Genomic DNA, 19,535 nt, shown 5'->3' on the forward strand with positions numbered 1-19,535 from the left:
CTAATGGGATCTCTTTTTGACCTCGCTAAAATAGAAACATTAGGAACAACCCCTCATGACAAATACAAAACTAGTGAGATGAACTGAACTCCACACAATGATGGCTGCAAAACAGCTCGGCTCCGCCACCCACCCCGCCCAAAATAACGATAAAGAGCGGCTGCCATGATTGGTTGCGGAATGGCCACGACGGAGCTACGAAATGATGCTGCTCTCATGCTAACCCCAGCTTCAGTCTGAAACATCCAGAAACACTGTAGACTACCAATTCGATCAGTTCCGGTAGCGCCCCAATGTAACCCGGTAGAGAAGAACTAGCCCTCCCCTCTTTCACTGATGGTTCTTGTTGCCTGTCCCTTCTGTTCTCATTTAACAGAACTATTTAGCCTGCTGAAAGGGGTTGTGTTCCGACCGCTGGTTGGTGGAGACATTTTGACTATATTCTGGACCTGCGTTGTCGCGTAATGCGTCATATGACGCGCCGCGTTAGCGCATCCGGAAGTCATCCGGGGCGCGCAGCGCGTAACGTAAGCATAACAAGTCATGTGACTTGTTAATAAAACTTTTCATTGGTTCATTTTACTTTTCTTATTGTAATGATGAAAGGCTTGCTCATATGACCTAAAAATTACGCTTTTCATTACTTCCGAACATTATTTTTTCTTAAATATATGTTATAATGTTCCAGGCTAATGTACTTTCCCGGAAATTTTACAACTGTCCTGCAAGTAAAATATATTCTTTTTTCGAGAAAAAGAGCGTTTCTTCGTCCCATGATGGAGCCGTTGAGCAAAAGAGGGTCGACCTGCTGTCTTAGTCGCCGATACGCCTGAATATGAGATTCTTATCGATCACTTTATGTTGCAGGAATAGAAAACACAACAGCCCTTGACCATTTATCTTTACTGCGTTCCTTCGTATTATACCTTTTACCCTTCATGTAATTGGTCTGCTTTATTTCACTTGCCTTTTAATGATTCTAAAACAGTGACTATTATTACAAACTTTACCAATGTATATACTACTACCATGTTTTCTTTTAAAAACCTTTATTGTGAAAATTTCATTATACAAATACGAGCCTATAACCACGTGGGCCGGCCACGGAGCAAACTGTAATCGTATGTGATGAGTAGACATTTACACTGTAGAGGAACGTAACGGGCGGGCCATTAGGTTGCAAGAACTAAGGTGTCTAACAGTTATGGAATCGGTGGACGTACATTTTATAATTAAAATACGACAGGGCCAGTTACAATAAAATTATCTAGATATACATTTGCGGGCAAGTACCATGGGTGACGTTAATTCGAACTTTCAACAGTACAGTAATCAATAACACATCAGAACTTAATATCAATAGGGATGTCGAAATATTCAATCAATTCTCGTCCCCGCCCGCCATGTGCTTCAAAACTGCATACGTATCTCGTGATTTCAAGGTTCTGCAACCAGTACACAACAAGGAGTTACGAGTCCCATTTATTCCGGCGCCATTTTGGGCGAGGACGGGCAGGTCCAGGATATAGTCAAAATGTCTCTACCAACCATCGACTATGATGATGTTCATATGCTGTATTTATTAGAGTAACACTCATCTGCCCACATGAAATTAATTTACCACAATCTAAACATGTCATTTTAATCTTTCCAAAGTTCTTCTAAATATTTGGGACCGTTTCCCTTGCCTCTGAAGCTCTCAGTGCCACTTCTTTGATGAATGTACTAGCAGGTCAGGGGTTCTCCTCCAAATCTCTCTTTTATGCAGCACTATAATTAATTGGTGCCACCTCTCCATATGACGATGCATGGTATAGTTACCACAACTATATATTTTTTCGTTTCCTCTGGAGAGTTCATCGTGGCAGATGAAGCGTGTAACATACCGGGCATTTACCTTTTTTTGCATGTACAGGAAAGGAAAAAAAAAACGAGCGTTCGAGTTCTTAGGTGTCCCAGGGCCATTTTAGTAGACCAGGCCCAAATCCAAAGAACAGCTATCTCACAGGCTAATGGGGCGACCCACGCCGAGTTTCAGCATTGTAGGATGACCACACAAGTACAGCAACTTGCTAGACATCACCTCGGTGCCATCCGGATCTCGGCGCCCCACTGCAGATGAAGTGCCTCTCAACTATGAAACCACCAGAAAACGCTTGAGTCAGCTTTGTGTGAAGCCGCCATTTTGATTCAATCAATAGCGTCCCCCTGCACACATTCAGGGACCTGGTCGTGTCTTCAGGTCAAACGAATTTGGGACAAGATGCAGAAAGGAAAAGGAAAAAAGTTCCGCCGGACCCCGGGAGGTGGCCGCCTATGTCATGGGCGATCTTAGGCCACACCAGGGCAATAGTGAAGCTGCAGCAGGTGCAAATAAGCTTCAGACAGTGTTACAAGCGCTGCTCAGAACTCTCAACTATGACACCACCTCGGTGCCATCCGGATCTTGGCGCCTTGTGCTGGTTCCGGCCTATTCACACATCGGTCCGCTACTGACGCCACCTCACAGGCCAACGGGGCACCCCACGCCGACTTTCGGCGCAGCATTGTAGGATGGCCACACCAGTGCGGCAAATTGCTGGACACCACCTCGGTGCCATCCAGATCTCGGCGCGTTGTGCTGCCTTCGGCCTATTCGCTACAAGTGCGCACGCAACTCAGCTGCATAGCGAGTGAAACACCAAGGGGCGCCCCACTGCAGCCGAGGAACCTCCATCTTGGGGGCGACGCACAGCATCACATTGCTTTCCAATGCAGTCAGATCCTCAAACAGCCCCCACTGACTGACGCGAACTCACAGGCCAACGGGGCGCCCCACGCCGACTTTCGGCGCAGCATTGTAGGATGGCCACACCAGTGCGGCAAGTTGCTGGACACCACCTCGGTGCCATCCGGATCTTGGCGCGTTGTGCTGCCTTCGGCCTATTCGCACATCAGTCCGCTACTGACGCCATCTCACAGGCTAATGGGGCGCCCCACGCCGACTTTCAGCATTGTAGGATGACCACACCAGTACAGCAACTTGCTAGACATCACCTCGGTGCCATCCGGATCTCGGCGCCCCACTGCAGATGAAGTGCCTCTCAACTATGAAACCACCACTGTGACATCCGGATCTTGGCGCGTTGTGCTGCCTTCGGCCTATTCGCACATCGGTCCGCTACTGACGCCATCTCACAGGCTAATGGGGCGACCCACGCCGAGTTTCAGCATTGTAGGATGACCACACCAACTTGCTAGACATCACCTCGGTGCCATCCGAATCTTGGCATCTCAACGCCTAGTGGTATCTTCCATACAGAAAATATTGTTACGCTACCTTTGGCCCCATTCGCACATCAGTCCGCAACTTAGACATCACCTCGGTGCCATCCGGATCTTGGCATCTCAGCGCCTTGTGGTGTCTTCTCGTCAGAAAATATTGTTGCGCTGCCTTTGGCCCCATTCGCACATCAGTCCGCTACTGACACCATCTCACAGGCCAACAGGGCGCCCCACGCCGACTTTCAGCATTGTAGGATGGCCACACCAGTGCGGCAACTTACTAGACACCACCTCGGTGCCATCCGGATCTTGGCGCGTTGTGCTGCCTTCGGCCTATTCGCACATCGGTCCGCTACTGACGCAAACTCACAGGCCAACGGGGCGCCCCACGCCGACTTTCAACATTGTAGGATGGCCACACCAGTGCTGCAACTTGCTGGACACCACCTCGGTGCCATCCGGATCTTGGCGCGTTGTGCTGCCTTCGGCCTATTCGCACATCGGTCCGCTACTGACGCCGCCTCACGTGCCAACGTATTTTCTCCGCATTTTATACCCTATGCCGCATAACAGGTCATGTGACTTGTTTATAAAACTTTTCATTGGTTCATTTTACTTTTGGTTTCCTAATGATGGAAGGCTTGATCATATGACCTAAAAACAACACTTTTCATTGGATGAAAACTTTTTTTTTTTCCAAACGATGAAAGCCCCACCTTGTTTCTGGATGTTTCAGACTGAAGCTGGCGTCAGCATGAGAGCACCACCATCTCGTAGCTCCGTCGTAGTCATTCCGCGAGCAATCATGGCAGCCGCTCCCCACCAGAAGCCTGCAAGAGTCGGGGCCCCCAAAACTTTTGATGAATTCTCAAGGCGGAGGGGACGCTTTCGAGAATGGGGTCCAAGACCTAGCAGACAAGCGTCCGATTTCCAAGGTGTCCCAGGGCCATTTCAGTGGACCAGGCCCAAAAAGGAAAGAGCCTGCCGCCATTTTGAGAGTCCTGTGACAGCCGCCTATCGCTGCACCGCAAGAGTGGGCGCAACTCAGCTGAATTGCGGCTTTTGACACAGTGGACCAAAAACGGACGGAATGGCAACTGAAACGGTAAAGGGGCGCCCCACTACAACAGATGACACTCCACCTGGAGAGGCCCGTTCACGCCGCCTCCCCCGGGGCGCCCCACGCCGTTATTCGGAGCAGCATTGTAGGATACCAAAACCAGTGCGGCAACTTACTGGACATCACCTTGGTGCCATCGTTCTGCTGCCTTGGAACTATTCGCACAACAGTTTGCTACTGAAGACCCACCCCCCGCGACGCCCCACGCCGGTATTTGCTGGGTGGCAACTTACTAGACATCACTTTCGTGTCATCTAGATTTCAGCGCGTTCTGCTGCCTTGGAACTATTCGCACAACAGTTTGCTACTGATGACCCGCCCCACGCCGGAAATCTGGACGTTGTACTGCGTTGGGACTATTCGCACAGCCGACCGCTACTTCGTTGTTTTTCCCTAAAAATGTTTATATGTTATTACTATTTTTGTTTTCTTGTATATATTTATAAATTATTAAAGTTTTATAATCTTACTACTTTGTCGGAGTGCTATATATTTTTAATGTGACACATAATTGTAAAAACTTTGATGTACAAAGAGTCATCCCTGGAATCTTCCGCTTCACGCTCGGTCCCCTCCCCAATCACAATACAGGATGGTTTTCAGATAATAGCAACGCTTCTGCTGTGACGGATCTCATCGAGTGTGGGCCTTGATCTACTATAACTCCTTTGAAGAGGGGTGAATCTTTACAGCTGTGGCCATAAACTACATCTGCAGGGCTAGCTGATACCCTAGGACCAGCCTGGACAATCGGACACAGAGGAAAAGGAGTGTCAGAGGGTGCAGTAGTGAATAGGGCGAAAGGGAGGTGTCGGGCGGGCACAGGGTGTGATTCTCAGGAAAGAGCAGCGCAGATGGGGGGAGGTTTATTACCCATGCATAAGACAGAGAGCGGGGGTGACCACTGCCTGGGGGAGATGCTTGCGAGGGTGGGGAGCCATGCTAAGGATCGACAGCGTGCACAGAGTGGGTCTGGTCAAGGCATCTAAAATGGCTGCCGTGCACGACAAAAGTGTGGCATTTGAAAAAAGACAAGATGGCGCAGACAATGTTTTTCAACACTTCCTGATTTCCTTCGAATCGAACGTTAACAGACGTTGGGGCATATTACCAAAGTTAAGCGATATTTATCCCTAACGATGCATTGCAAAGATTTTTTTACCGTCAGAAATTATCGCAGATAAACCTTGCTATTATCAAAGTTTATCGCAAATACGATAAAAACCGACCGCAATGCATTAATATCGCTGAAAACTCAGCGATATTCATGCATTACCGAGCTAATCCTCTTAGCCATGTTATCCACCTCCCATAGGATAACATGGCTAAGAACTGCTCAGGGCAGCTGTTACTTTTTGGAGATATTCGCGCTTATCTCGAATATTTCCAAAAGTTGATAATAGGAGATAGCGATGTTAGCGACTGTTTCCAGTCGCTAACATCTTGGCATGCCCACTTTGCATGTCATTAGTGATAAATATCACTCACATGCAAAGTGGGGCCCAAGATGGTCGCTATCTCCTACTAGCCGTCGCTAACTGGTGTTAGCAACAGCTAGGTAATACAGATATAATTTTATCTCCGCGAAGCGGAGCGCTGTTACAGATATATATCTTGTTTTTGAACGTTAATTTCTCAAAATGCACTGAAGCACATATATTGAGACCTAGCAAAGGCACATCGGGCTACCAGTCCCTAATATTTTACCAAGTTTCGTGCAAATCCATTCAGCCGTTCGATTATTATTATTATTTTTTTTTTTTGCCCCGCGGGGCCCTTTTAAAACCTCCACATCAAACCTAGGGGATCAGCGAGGATCTACTATGCCCCCTTATGGTCATTTGCCCCTTCGCTTTGGCCTCCTCTTGTCTCTCGATCCTACCGAGAGACAAGATGGCGGCCGCTAAGGACTGTTTGGAATGTTTACAGACACCGGAGAGCCAATCAGCTTCGCTTCGCAAAGCTCCGTAACGCGAAAAGTACGCGAAGCGGTGCGCTGTTACAGATATATATCTTTTTTTGAACGTTAATTTCTCAAAATCCACTGAAGCACATATATTGAGACCTAGCAAAGGCACATCGGGCTACCAGTCCCTACAATTTTGCCAAGTTTCGTGCAAATCCATTCAGCCGTAAGATTATTATTATAATTTTTTTTTTTTGCCCCGCGGGGCCCTTTTAAAACCTCCACATCAAACCTAGGGGGTCAGCGAGGATCTACTATTCCCCCTTATGGTCATTTACCCCTTCGCTTTGGCCTCCTCTTGTCTCTCGATCCTACCGAGAGACAAGATGGCGGCCACTACGGACTGTTTGCGGCCACTACGGACTGTTTGGAATGTTGACAGACGCCGGAGAACCAATCAGCTTCGCTTCACAAAGCTCCGTTGCGCGAAAAGTACGCGTCCTAGGCCGCTGCCCGGTCCGCACTTACAGATATATATCTTTTTTTAAACGTTAATTTCTCAAAATCCACTGGAGCACATATATTGAGACCTACAAAAGGCACATCGGGCTACCAGTCCCTACAATTTTGCCAAGTTTCGTGCAAATCCATTCAGCCGTTCGGTCTAAAAGTGAGGCCAACCGCCCTATGGAAATTAACATGGGAAAAACGCGTTTTGGGACCCCCCTTTTTTCTCGGCCCCCCCTTGACGAACCCCCCCCAAATTTTCAAAGGCTGCTCAGAAACAAAATGTGCCATTTTCCTGAAAATTTCAGCCAATTCCGTCCACAAACGGCAAAGTTATTAGACATAGAATTTTCAAAAATCCCATAGAGAAAAAATCCTAACTATATATACCTACTGGCGACCGCCAGTAGGTAATATATATACACACACACACACACACATATATATATATAGCCCACTGTGGTTTTATTGTGAAATTATTTTGCATCTTTGGGCTGCTCACGGAAGTAATACAGCTTTGCACTTCTAAGACCAAAAGGCCATTCTTTCCTTGGCGGCCGTGCCCACTGAGGCGAATGTCACGAGGACATCAGGTGCGAAGGTTAAAAGCGCCAAGATGCAGGCACACACTACCCATGATTAAGTGCTAGGAAGAGCACGAAATGCATTGGGGAGATTGATTAAGAGAAAGACTTTGCTCTGTGTGCAGAAACAGCTGTTTATCCTGAATAAATGCCTGAATACGTACCTCCTGTGGTGTGGCTCTGACTTCGAGGACAATGCACTTTTGGATGTTTTAGCGGCTCGTCCAGCCGCGTCTAGAGCCCCGCCGTGTCAGCGGTCTGTGCTGGCGCCAAACGACGCCAGCACTTATGAACAGGAGGGGCTGGATAAACAACAAGATGCAGTCTTTGCACTATGGGACAACTGCTTTCAGCCCACTGTGGTTTTATTGTGAAATTATTTTGCATCTTTGGGCTGCTCACGGAAGTAATACAGCTTTGCACTTCTAAGACCAGAAGGCCGTTCTTTCCTTGGCGGCCACGCCCACTGAGGCGAATGTCACGAGAACATCAGGTGCGAAGGTTAAAAGACTCAAGATGCAGGCACACACTACCCATGATTAAGTGCTAGGAAGAGCACGAAATGCGTCAGGGAAATTGATTAAGAGAAATACTTTGCTCTGTGTGCAGAAGCAGCTGTTTATCCTGAATAAATGCCTGAATACGTACCTCCTGTGGTGTGGCTCTGACTTCGAGGACAAAGCACTTTTGGATATATATATATATATATATATATATATATATATATATATATATGTGTATATATATATATATATATATATATATATATATATATGTATATATATATATATATATATATATATATATATATATATATATATATATATATATATATATTCCAGTTTCCCCGTTCGGGAAGTTAGCTCTCCATGCACTCCCAGGTATTCTTTTCAATTACAGCCATACACCAGAGTTAGTAGGTCGGTTTGAATTTATTTTTCATTTATCAGCAAGCCAGCAACACCCAACGCGTTTCGGTCTCTACGGAGACCTTGCTCACAGGAAACCATCACTACATTTTTTTGCAAGTTTTAAATAAAGATACATCCTCCATATCGAGACATCACTTCCTGTTAATCACACAGGAATTCTGGGACATGTAGTATTATTATCAAATTTAAACATTACACCATTGATTAGTACATGAGGTTATGATCTAGCCCTCTCGTGGGTGTTCAATTCACAATTCTGAATCATTACTTTGTATTCATAATTCATTATCATCTAGCCCTCTAGTGGGCATTCAATTCACAATTTTAAGATCCTTAAATCTGATCCATATTCTGTCACATTCTCTCATGTGATTTCTATGTTTATACTATTTATCCTGTGCATCTAAAAAAGGAAGAAAATTAAACAAACCAAAATAGTGCCCTAAATTAGTTCATATATAGTGAAAAGATTGATAAAAAGTTATTGAGAGAGATATAGTTCATGTTCATTTCATTTGGTTTTGAGTTCAAAGATGGCAATGTAATTCCTCATCCAGGTTGTGCCCATGAGGTTTAAGAGTTCGAAAGCTCATTATGTGTTTTGATTCCTTCTGCCTTAATATTTTTTCACGATCTCCTCCTCGTATGTTCATTCCAACACTTTCGATTCCATAGAATTTTATTTCTTTCCAATTTCCATTGTGCTCCTTCTCCATATGTTTGGCCATTGCGTTGCTTCTATCATTGTTAATAGTTGCTCGCACATGTTCCAAAATCCGTACCTTCAGTTCTTTTTTGGTGCTGCCAATATATTTCAACGAACATGGGCATTCTAAGGCATAAATGACAAATTGTGTTTTGCAATTGATCAGTTGATTTATTGTCCAAGTTTTATTATTCGCCATTTTCAAGTCCTTGATATTTTTAGCGATACAACAAACCTTGCATCCAGTACATTTGTAGAAACCTTTAGATTTATACCAGGCTTCTGGTTTCTTCTGATCCTGAAAATGACTGAAAATTAATTTGTCCTTTAAATTCTTAGCCCTTCGATACGTTATGTTTGGATGATCTCCCACAATTTCAGCAATTTTAGGATCCATGTGTATAATGTGCCAGTTTTTTCTTAGAATTTTTGTTATTGATTCATTAGCCGTGGAGTGTGTTGTTATGAATCGAATCTTTTGATCATCGTTTTCTGATTTGGATTTTTCTTTCAACAATTCTGTTCTTTTAATACTAGAAGATCGTTTCAAGGCAGTTTGGATTATGGCTGGATGGTATTTGCGTTTTTCAAATCTTTTAGTAGCCAATTTTTTATTTATAGTCCAGGGGATCTATTGAGAAGACTGGAAGATACCCCCTGGCAATCTTCCTACAAACTTGTGGCAATGGATGTAATATCTCTGTACTCCAATATTCGGAATGAAATTGGCTTAGAAGCTTGTAAATCTTTTTTGATGGATAGGAACATTCAATTTGCTGAGCACAACAACATGCTTCTTGAAATGATCTCGATGTGCCTTGAACAAAATGTATTTATGTTTGGAAAAGAGATGTATCGACAATCAAAAGGCACAGCAATGGGCTTTTCTTTTAGTCCATCCTATGCCTGCCTAACAATGGGTCATTGGGAAAGAACGTGGGCATGGAGATGTGAAAATGATGTGGCAGTATCAAAAACCATAGCCTGGTTGAGATACATAGACGATTTACTTCTAATTTGGGATGGAACAGAGGAGGAATTTGCAACATACTTTGAAGTATTAAATAACTCCAACTTTGGTCTTCAATTCACTTATACAATAAGTGATTCAAAAGTGATATTTTTGGATACAGAGATCTTCATTGAAAATAACACCATACAAACAACACTGCATCGCAAAAGTACCGCGACAAATGCAATACTACATGCTCAAAGTTTTCATTAATCCAATCTAATCCACAATATCCCGTACGGGGAATTTTTGAGAATTAAAAGAATATGCTCAAAAGAAGAGGATTGGACTATAAATAAAAAATTGGCTACTAAAAGATTTGAAAAACGCAAATACCATCCAGCCATAATCCAAACTGCCTTGAAACGATCTTCTAGTATTAAAAGAACAGAATTGATGAAAGAAAAATCCAAACCAGAAAACGATGATCAAAAGATTCGATTCATAACAACACACTCCACGGCTAATGAATCAATAACAAAAATTCTAAGAAAAAACTGGCACATCTTACACATGGATCCTAAAATTGCTGAAATTGTGGGAGATCATCCAAACATAACGTACCGAAGGGCTAAGAATTTAAAGGACAAATTAATTTTCAGTCATTTTCAGGATCAGAAGAAACCAGAAGCCTGGTATAAATCTAAAGGTTTCTACAAATGTACTGGATGCAAGGTTTGTTGTATCGCTAAAAATATCAAGGACTTGAAAATGGCGAATAATAAAACTTGGACAATAAATCAACTGATCAATTGCAAAACACAATTTGTCATTGATGCCTTAGAATGCCCATGTTCGTTGAAATATATTGGCAGCACCAAAAAAGAACTGAAGGTACGGATTTTGGAACATGTGCGAGCAACTATTAACAATGATAGAAGCAACGCAATGGCCAAACATATGGAGAAGGAGCACAATGGAAATTGGAAAGAACAAAAATTCTATGGAATCGAAAGTGTTGGAATGAACATACGAGGAGGAGATCGTGAAAAAATATTAAGGCAGAAGGAATCAAAACACATAATGAGCTTTCGAACTCTTAAACCTCATGGGCACAACCTGGATGAGGAATTACATTGCCATCTTTGAACTCAAAACCAAATGAAATGAACATGAACTATATCTCTCTCAATAACTTTTTATCAATCTTTTCACTATATATGAACTCATTTAGGGCACTATTTTGGTTTGTTTAATTTTCCTCCTTTTTTAGATGCACAGGATAAATAGTATAAACATAAAAATTACATGAGAGAATGTGACAGAATATGGATCAGATTTAAGGATCTTAAAATTGTGAATTGAATGCCCACTAGAGGGCTAGATGATAATGAATTATGAATACAAAGTAATGATTCAGAATTGTGAATTGAACACCCACGAGAGGGCTAGATCATAACCTCATGTACTAATCAATGGTGTAATGTTTAAATTTGATAATAATACAACATAGGTTAATAACTACATGTCCCAGAATTCCTGTGCGATTAACAGGAAGTGATGTCTCGATATGGAGGATGTATCTTTATTTAAAACTTGCAAAAAAATGTAGTGATGGTTTCCTGTGAGCAAGGTCTCCGTAGAGAGCGAAACGCGTTGGGTGTTGCTGGCTTGCTGATAAATGATAAATAAATTCAAACTGACCTACTAACTCTGGTGTATGGCTGTAATTGAAAAGAATACCTGGGAATGCATGGAGAGCTAACTCCCGGAACGGGGAAACTGGAATTAATTTACTCGCGGCATGGTTCTGCCGCACTCCGTGTGCACCGCCTTAGAGCACCTGGAAGCCCGCCCTGGGGACTAAATGGAAAAGAATATATATATATATATATATATATATATATATATATATATATATATATATATATATATATATATATTTATATATATATATGTGTATATATATATATATATAGGTAGTTAGGACCTAGTTACCATAGGAAAATGCCAACATTCTATTCCCAATAACTTTGGCGCAAATTGGGGAATCTTTGCGAAATTTTCAAAACAAATTCTTTGTTGAGATCAGCTCCTATGTTGAAAGTTTGGGGGTGATTCGTCAAGGGGGGGCCAGGAAAAAAAGGGGGGTCCAAAAACATGTTTTTTCAATGTTAATTTCCATAGGAAACTTTAGACAAGGCTACAGGTTGAACGGGTGAACGGAATTACCCCAAATTTGGCATGGAGAAGGGTCTTTGTCTACAAAGCACGCTTCTGTTTATTTGGTGTAAATCCGTTCAGTAGTTTTTGAGGAATATCAAAATTGACTGATATCGAAATTTGGGAATTCTGCCATCTGATTTGCTGAGGCGTTACGATCACGAGCTTGCTGCTTATTGGCTGCGAGCACCGCGAGCAGTTGCAACTAGGAAGTGTTGGACACCATTTAGTGATTCCGTTGTAGTGAGTAAGGGGAAAAAAGTTGGAAAGAGGAGAATAGGAGTACTGTAACCTTTGTGGGGTGTTTAGGGTGTGCTATAGAGGGGGAGCAAAGCAAAGTATTCTCCCCTACCGGTGTGAAAGTGCTGGGCTATGGAAATTATGTGAAGTATTGCCTAGTGTGTGATGTTGCTAAGGTGAGGTCAGGGATTAAAGCGTGAGCCCAAACTGTGTGTCTTATGCTGTAAAGTCATGTGCCCTGGCCACTGTAGTACAGTTGTGGAAGTAGTGTTAGCATGTGTTTATACCTACTAGGATGAACTACTGACCCGTACTGGTATGAAAGTCCTGTGGTACGTAAAATATTTGAGGTATTGTCTAGAGTCTCATGGAACTAGGAAGTGTTGGCCGCCATTTTGTTATTTCGTTGAAGCGAGTAAGGGAAAAAAGGGCAATAAATGGAGGAAAGAGGAGGGTAGGAGCACTGTAACCTCTGTGGGTTGTTTAGGGTGTGGTATACAGGGGGTGCGAGGCGTACTTCTCGTATCTACTGCTCTGAAAGTGCTGTTCTATGGAAATTAAGTGAGGTATTGCGTAGAGTGTGATGCTGCTAAGGTGAGCTGGTGTGGGACTCGGGGATTAGAGCGGGAGCTTAAATTGTGTGTCTTATGGTGTGAAGTCATGTGCCATGGCAGCTGCACTACACCTGTGGAGGTAGTGTCAGCATGTGTTTATACCTACTAGAATGAACTACTGACCCGTACTGGTCTGATAGTCTTGGGGTACGGAAAATATGTGAGATATTGTCTAGAGCTGAGCTGCTGCCGGACTCGGGGATGAAAGGGTGAGCCCAAACTGTGTGTCATATGCTGTGAAGTTATGTGATCTGGCTGCTGTGCCACATCTGTCCAAGTAGTGTCAGCATGTAGTTATAGCTACTCGGAGGAACTTTTGTTTCGAACATTGTAGTTTGTGTATGGTGTTTAGGGTGTGTTATAGAGGGAGAGCGAAGGTAAATTTGTGCGTATCAAATCAATTCGATATTTGTGAAGTGCTAAGTACTTATTCTTACGGGTCTAATGACGCTGGGGGAGTAAACTGAGTTGCTGATGGACTTGGGGTAAAGCTGTTGAACTACTGACTTCTACCGGTCTGAAAGTGCTGCGTACGTAAATTAAGTGAGGTATTGCCTAGAGTGTCATGCTGCTAAATTGAGCTGCTGCTGGAGTCGGGGATGAAACCGTGAGCCTAAACTGTGTGTGCTATGCTGTGAAGTCATGTGCTCTGGGCGCTGTGTCACACTTGTTCAACTTGTATATGGTGCTTAGGTGGTGTTGTACAGGGAGTGCGAAGATAAATCAATACGGTATTTGTAAAGTGCAAACTACTCACCCCTATGGGTGAGTAGAGCTTGGGATCAAAGCGAGAGCTCTGTGCTGCGATGGTCCAGCTGCTGCGCCACAGCTGTATGGAGAAAACATTTTTGGCGAGGGTCCGGGAGTTGCCTTTATGTGGCCCTAAAATAGCGGGCCTAAGTTGTAAGTTATAGGGTGGCTCTAAAAAGACACCTTGTCTTCATTAGTTGGATCTACATATAAGTGTGGATGCACAGCTTCAAGTTATTCAGGAAAACTCGGTTTCCCTGATCTGTGAAGTTTCCATTACTTCTGTAGATATCCGCCATATCAAAACATATGTTGTTGTTGTAGATGGACCCCATTTTGTGGTCTCTGAGGTATGCCAACACAGCTTTGTTGACTTTCTTCCGAAATCTTTCAATCTGAGGACAAAATTGTTTGGACCGTTTCCACTTTTGTCTTTGGGATATAATGGAATATACAAAGACAGTTTGAGGCAAAAGTAACATCAGGGTGTTGGAGATGCAAACAGGTTTTAACCAAAGGGAACAATTGGTGCCACTTCCATCCTCTCTGTGGAAACCATTTAATGTCCACATTTTGTAAACCTAGGCCTAAGTCAATATGTTTCTGTTTTGCATACCTCTTGCACCAGAAAACATAGCTATGTCCTACGATCCACACTAGCATTTTGAAGGTATGGCTGGAAGGTATGGAAAGATGTCTGTAGCTCATGCAGTTCCTTCGTAGAATAAGAGATATGTTTAAAAATGGGGAACTAGTTTTTTTTCACATACAAAACAGTACTTGATTGGGAGATGAAAAGGGTTGTTTTTTAAAAGTAGGGTGAACATTCGTTTTGTGGAAAAGCATCTTTGTGATTGGTTAAGAAAAAGCAGTGTGAACTTTGAGTATATATTATAGGATACAATTTGGTCAACTCTACTACACCTGCTACTTCTATTTGGAATGCAGTGTTCGAACTTAAAACAGTCCTGAACTTTTAACGTTCATGTGCCGTTAAATGTTCGAGAAAATGTTGCAAAAAAATATTGTTAGGTTTAAAAGAATTGATGAACATTTAACCTCCAGGTGTTGTAGAATGTTCTGGAAAGTGTGTTGATAGAATGTGTTGCATTTTGACTTCTATGTGTACTTGTGCATTAAAAAAACAGTTTATATGGAAAATTTGAAAAACAGTAATAGAGAGAAGTTTTGCAACCTAAAAGAATTAAGGAACTATTCTAATTTGTTCTTGATATGTATTTATGTGTGGAGGAGCAAAAGTAAAGAAAGAAGAGCAGAAGCAGAGAGTGAAGGGATGGGGGAGATGGGTACAATGACATACATGTACAGTGAAGTACAGCACAAGTATAGATAAACTATGGCCAAAATGAAGCACACCAACAAGGAGCAAAAGTTACACAACCCAGCAACATCACAGCGCTGATCGAGCATACAAGTGAAAACCACATTGCATTCATATAGGATGTGTACAAAGGCCGGTCGTGGGTGTTGTTGGATGTGAGCGACTGTGGTCATCATGGATGAGATATCCAGCACGTGGCACATGGGCAGGTTCATTGTGTGTTATGTTGCCAAACAGCTGCTCCTTCTTCCCTTGAGCCTCCATGCTTTTGTACAGTGCGCTGTTGAATCCCGTGCACTTGTACAGCACAGCATTGTAATGCGTATTTCAGCATGTTACCGCACTTCCTGCACACGGACATGTGGGAGACACCCCGTTTCCCTTGTCGGCTATGCACACCCCTTCGCTGACTTATATAGGCTGAACCAGCACATGTGTATTGTGCTTGCAGGAGGATGCGTGCTTAGCTACATGTCCAGGGTCACTGCTAACGCTGCGGTGTCATGGTAACGTCTGCTGAAGACAGCACATTGTGATGTTGCAGGGCATTTGCTTATCATGCTAATACAATGACCACACAGACACACTTGCTCAGATGCGGGTTTGGGGGGCGTTGGTGGTCCTGGGGTTGTTGTGGTGAGTCTTGTGGCCCTCATGGGTATCCCTGTATCGTGGTCATCGACTCTATGGCACCTGTTGGTGTTCTGGTGTGTCTCTTCTCTGTGTTTCTTTTCATGCTGCAGGTAGTTGTCCTGCTTAACACCAGCAGAAAGCACGTGTAAAATTCTTGGTAGTAACGTGGGTTATCGCCGGAATTAATTTTGTATTGTAGTTGTGAAAGTTGTGATGTCATTTGTTCGTGTGTAGAGCAATATACGCACTGGGTAGTGTATCCCGTCAAGATCCAGAATCTGACGCACTATTCCTAATAAATATAAATACAATGAGATTTCTTCATTGATTTTGTGTGTACACTGAAAGTGCAGGGACTACCTCAGTGCAATTCAATACAGGATTTTAGTATTTAGAATAAATCGCAAAGGTGCACCTCGTGTTTTTTTGCATGTGAACGGCTAGTCTGCATTTCATTATTAGCACTTTAATGCAACTAAAGTTGAGATAAATCTAATACAGTATTTAGAAGTTGGTGCTAACTGGAGAGATTAATAGTATTCCCATGATAACTGCTCTGAAATTTAACACCATGGTGGATACCAGCAAATAACAGTAATAAGAACAAGAAAGAGTCACACAGCAGTTAAGAAAAAAAATCGAAAAGGTTTATAATTTTTTTTGTCAAACTTAATTTTTTTATAAAGTTATATAAACCATAAACTATTCTCAAATGTTATTTTCTTACTAATATATGTATAAAAAATAAAGCAATAAATAAAATTCAACAAATATAATAGAAAACAACAAGGTGGAAGATTCCTGTGGGGACCATGGATGTCGACGACTGAGGTTGGAAAATAAAACACAAAATAAGGACGTGTGTAATGTGCATATGAAAGGACTGAGAGAGAAAAAAAGAGAAGGAAAAACAAGCCAGAGAGAAAAAGAGAGGGAAGGTAGAAAGGGAGTGTGAAAGGGATAAGGAAGAGAGAGTTAGAAGGAAAGGAATGAAGAGAGTGACACAGAGAGAGAGAGAGAGAGAGAAAAGAGGGAAGTGAGAGAGAGACTGTCGCCTCTGCAGCAGTGGGCGGACCTTGTTGACATGGGGCACAGGGTCAAGACTGATTTGCATATGGCTGGGTTCAAGCTGGAATGGCATGGTGAGCAAAAAAACTATGGATTTAGTCCCAGATCGCTGTACTGGGGTAAATGTATGACATTGTTCTGCATTCTGTCCATCAACTGTTATTTTTGCATTTGTCACCTCGAGTGGGACGGGTATGTTCAGACGTGAATCTGTGCTCTCCATGCCTCTGGAATCAAGCTATCCAGGCTGATGAGGTCTGAAAGCCCGAAACTGGTCCTAGGATGCTTGTTTCCAGTCCAGGGAGGACCTGGCTTGGCAGTCGGGCTGGACTGTTCCCATGGAGCACAGGGTCATGACTGATTTGCATATGGCTGGGTTTAACCTGGAATGGCATGGTGAGCAAAGAAACAATGGATTTAGGCCCAGATCTCTGTACTGGGGTGAATGTATGACATTGTTCTGCATTCTGTCCATCAACTGTTGTTTTTGCATTTGTCACCCCGAGTGGGACGGGTATGCTCAGATGTGAGTCCCGTGCTCTCCATGCCACTGGAATCAAGCTAACCTGGCTGATGAGGGCTGAAAGCCTGAAACCGGTCCTAGGATGCTTGTTTCCAGTCCAGGGAGGACCTGGATTAGCAGTTCGGGCTGGACTGTTCCCATGGGGCACAGGGTCAAGACTGATTTGCATATGGCTGGGTTCAAACTGGAATGGCATGGTGAGCAAAAAAACTATGGATTTAGGCCCAGATCTCTGTACTGGGGTGAATGTATGACATTGTTCTGCATTCTGTCCATCTACTGTTGTTTTTGAATTTGTCACCCCGAGTGGGACGGGTATGCTCAGACGTGAGTCCCGTACTCTCCATGCCACTGGAATCAAGCTATCCTGGCAGATGGCTCGGCAGTTTGGGCTGAACTGTTCCCTTGGGGCACAGGGGCAAGGCTGATTTGCATATGGCTGGGTTCAAACTGGAATGGCATGATGAGCAAAAAACTATGGATTTATGCCCAGATCTCTGTACTGGGGTGAATGTATGACATTGTTCTGCATTCTGTCCATCAACTGTTGTTTTTGCATTTGTCAAACCCGCCGATCTCAGATGTGTTGCAGAGTCCTGAGTCCTGACTGGCGGACACCACATCACATTGTTCGCGCATCTTACAGATGTTGTTGAGTCTTGAATGGCGGAGACCACATCAGCTTCTTCGCGGATTTGATAGATGTCGCTGAGTAGTGTATGGTGGAGACCACTTGAACCTCTGTGCGGCCTGGCATATCTCACACATGTCGCTGAGTCGTGAGTCATCAATGGCGGAGAGCACCTTAGGGTTTGGTGCTGCTAAGCTTGTGGAATTCAAGTTAGTGGCACGTGGTGGTAGGCTCCTGATGGCCATATGTGTTTGGGGTGGCAGTAACTCTATGCATATGAAGTCTGCACCAAGGGGATGGTAGGCTGCTGACGGACATATAGTTGAGGGTGCGACTAACCTTATGTGCAAGTTTTGGTGGAGTCCTTATGGTTGAGACCCGTTGACCGTTCGCCAGCTAGTCAGCACCGGCAATAAAGGATGTGAAGGTGTCGATCTATTATATTTGCGTGGTCACAGGGCCTGTGCCACATGTTCCGGATGAGTGTGGTGTGTGTGCAAACTTGCCCTCATGGAGTGGCCGTGAGATGTTGAGAACTAGACCACTGACCTGCACAGCAACAGCGAGTACGCCTGCAACAGGTAGCTATGTGGGGCCAACGTTGGAACATAATCAGAGTAGCGTGGCGTGGCGTGGCGTACCATGGAACAGGGCAGGGATAGACACAATGACGCGGATGGCTCGTAGTACTGTGTCTGAGTCGAGCGGACGGGCCGCAGTTGCCGCTGTGTGAGCCTGGGTCCGAAGTGTTCATAAATCACACTTCAGAAGTTTTCAGAAACTATTTTGTGATTCAGTCCGTCAGCTGGTATCTGTCCGAGGCATTTGTAAAAACATATTGGAGTTCTTTCTGTGAGTGATACCCCTTTGGACGCTCCCTCTCCCCACATTAGGAGGTAACGTACCCTTTTTCCACATTACCAACATACCCCCAACAACCTTCTTGTGCCCAGAAGTATCCCTGTGCAGTTGAACAAAGAAGAATCTTAGTCATGTATAGATTTACATATAAAAAAATGTATTTAAAGAAAAGAACAAATAAGACTGAAGGAAGTCTGGTGCTGTGGTGGCTGCCACGAAGTTAGGGTCACTGCTGTTCAGGACTCAGGACATAGTTAGATATGTGGGATTTGTTTGTGTTACATAGGGTTAGTGGTACCAGAAGCAATGAGAGTGTAGGAGCTTGTGATGATGTTTCATGTGGACGCGTCGCACTGGGAGCAATGTGTCTTGCCTACTGGACTGCAGCATGTGGAATCTGGACTGTGTCTGAATTGTGAGGACGGCTGACCGTTGTGTAGGTCAGAGGTAGCGATGAGGAAGGGCATACATCCTTGTGCATACGTTGGTTGTCCCACCGGCCTGCATAGTGCAGGTTCAGTGGCACCACTTGTCGGCAGACTTCAATCTGTAAATACTCCTCACTAATCGTAGGGAGTGAGGTGCTGTGGTCGCTGACACGAAGTTGGGGTCACTGCTGTTCAGTACTCAGGACACAGTTAGATATGTGGGATTGGTTTGTGTTAAATAGGGTTAGTGG

Source organism: Lissotriton helveticus, chromosome 9 (assembly GCF_964261635.1).
Source record: "Lissotriton helveticus chromosome 9, aLisHel1.1, whole genome shotgun sequence".
Lineage (NCBI taxonomy): Eukaryota > Metazoa > Chordata > Amphibia > Caudata > Salamandridae > Lissotriton > Lissotriton helveticus.